The sequence below is a fragment of the Betta splendens genome, chromosome 3 (assembly GCF_900634795.4).
Source record: "Betta splendens chromosome 3, fBetSpl5.4, whole genome shotgun sequence".
NCBI classification, from domain to species: Eukaryota; Metazoa; Chordata; class Actinopteri; order Anabantiformes; family Osphronemidae; genus Betta; species Betta splendens.
This window is the reverse complement of record NC_040883.2, coordinates 17,019,929-17,022,428: the sequence shown is the minus strand read 5'-3', so window position 1 is coordinate 17,022,428 and position 2,500 is coordinate 17,019,929. Positions and strand designations below refer to the sequence as shown.

The window sequence follows — 2,500 nt, the reverse complement described above, 5'->3', positions numbered from 1 at the left end:
CCCGAGGTGGATGATATCGACGGGCCCGACGAGGAGAGGGCCCCGGCCCGGCCAGGCCCCGCCGCGTTGCCTGGTTCTCAGTTCAGAGTACCAGGGGCACGGAGCTCCAGGGCGGCGTGTCTAAATGTGTGAACCCAGGGGGGAGTGCTTAAGGGTGGGCCCTCGGGGCCGCGGGGTGGGCCTGGTTGGGAGGCCACGAGGACAGGAGTAGTGACGCTCAACCCAGAGGGACGGCGGGGAGAGGGGTCCGGGGAGAGAAGAGCAGAGGCTTTACCCCGGACGGAAAGCATGGAGGGCGGGGAGAGGGCTCTGAGAGGGCCCCGGCTGGGTCCTCTGGTTTACCGGCTTCTCACTGTGGAGGAGCGGCGCACAGGCTTTACCCCGGACGGAAAGCATGGCGTGAGGGCGGGGAGAGGGCTCGGAGAGGGCCCCGGCTGGGGTGGGTGGATGTATGGGACTTTGACATTTACTTTTATCTATTCCTAAGTCTGGGACCTCCACGGGCCCTACGAAGCAACCCCGAGCCGTGGCCCACTGAACGCTGGGTAGGAGTGAAGCATGCGGGCCAGGGCAGGAGTGGAGAACCAGCCCAGGGCACCCCCGGGACCAGAGAGCATGGGTTGAAATCTGCGACGCCCCTACCAAGGAGTTGCTGTGGCCCAGGAAAGTGCCTCGAAAGCTGGGCAGAAAAGCTGAGCCAAGTGGCAGTGGTGGAGAACCAGAGATCCCGCCTGGTTGATGCACCCGAGGATCATGCACAGGAGCCTGGCATAGAAATGACAAACCTCCACCCTCTGTTGAGTAAAATAAAGTAAAATAAAATGAAATAAAAACCAATAAAATGTATTTATTTATTTGTATTTATTTATTTCTCTTTTATTATTATTTTTTCCCCCGTTTTTTTTTTTTTTTTTTCCGTTTTTTTTTTTTCATCTGTCTTCATTTTATTTTTATTTCATCTTTTCCCCCAGGAGGCAGACAGAACCTCTGTCTGGAGAATTTGTGTGTGTGTGTGTGTGTGTGTGTGTGTGTGTGTGTGTGTGTGTGTGTGTGTGTGTGTGTGTGTGTGTGTGTGTGTGTGTGTGTGGGAATACAAGGAGGGCCGTGACGTTGTGTGTTTCCAAGTTGGAAACTTCCCAGGTTGGAGAAAAAAAAAACAAAATACCCTAATTCAAATGCTTTTGCTTTATTTTATTAATTATTTTTCTTTTACATGTTACACTTTGTTTGTAAATAGTGTTACTACACTGACAACAACAAAAACATCAACAATAGTATAAAACACACGGAATATTATTAGTATTATGATTATTATTATTATTATTATTATTATTTCATTTGCTAATGAACAAACAAATTATCTTCAAGAGCGAGGGGCGCAGTCTGAACAGCAGAAGAGCAAATGTCTGTGGCAGATGTATCTCTCGCACCGATGGCAAACGTTGTTTGTTTTGCGGTCCCTCGCGCGCGGACAAATTTGACACCTTTTCCTCTTGCCCTTTTGCGCCCGGTCGCTAGCGGTGGAACCGAGGCCGTCGTGTTCTCCTCCGTCACCCTCATCGTCCCCGTCGTCACCCCAGACGAGGTCTGCGGTGAGGGCCTGCTGCCGCTGCCGCTGCCGCCGCTGCTGCTGCTGCTGCTGCTGCTGCTGCTGCTGCTGCTGCTGCTGCTGCTGCTGCTGCTGCTGCTGCTGCTCCTGCTCCTGCTCCTGCTCCTGCTCCTGCTGCTCCTGCCGCTGCTGCTGCCCCGAGTCCGGAAGAGCAGGACAGGGAGCGGGAGGAGGACCCGCACCCCGAACCCCCTTCTGAAGCGTCCGCACGAGCGAGGCGGACGCTTCGCCTCGAGGCGGATGGCGCCTTCTGCGGATGAGAGGAGTCACGAGCGCCTTGCCCAGCTGCTCTAGAAACACCCTCCTCTTGCTGCGGTTGCCGGGCATCCAGTCCGGGTGGGCCTCCCGCCACACGACGAAAGCGTTGTAGCAAGACACGTCTAGGACGTTGTGAAACACCGCCACGGGCCAGCGCGCCGTCTTTCTCCTGCAGCTGTAGGTTCCTATCACCTTGTCCAGGTTGTCTACGCCTCCCTTGGTGGCGTTGTAGTCTAGGACGGCAAAGGGCTTTTTGTCCCGCCGTCCTGCGTCGACGAGGAGGACGTCGTCGGCGGCCGTGGCGGCCGAGTGTAGCGTGCTCATCAGGATCACGTTTTTGTTTTTCTTGGGCACGTAGGACACCAGGACGGTGCTGGGAGTGAAGGCAAATGCGGAGGAGAAGGCGCTCCTGCCCTTGGCAATTCCGGCTTGTTCTTGCGAACCGTACCGAGCATGGTGAGCTCCCTGCGCAGGAGCCGCTGGCCCAGTTCGTAGGAAGTGAAAAAGTTGTCGCACGTCACGTTGCGAGGCCCGGCGAGCCCTTCTGTGACGTCTAGCACGACCCGCTGGCCCTGCTTTTTTTCAGAAGCTCTCTTTTCTCCTCCTCCTCCTCCTCCTCCTCCTCCTCCTCCT

General features: G+C 55.6%; 1 protein-coding gene and 1 pseudogene across 2 annotated transcripts in view; one reads left to right on the top strand and one right to left on the bottom strand.

The window, feature by feature from the left end:
• acsf3 (acyl-CoA synthetase family member 3) overlaps nt 1–2,500 on the top strand; it is a 90,327-nt gene that overhangs the window by 18,810 nt on the left and 69,017 nt on the right. The window lies entirely within an intron of this gene.
• LOC129603869 (piggyBac transposable element-derived protein 4-like) overlaps nt 1,032–2,500 on the bottom strand; it is a 3,157-nt pseudogene continuing 1,688 nt past the window's right edge.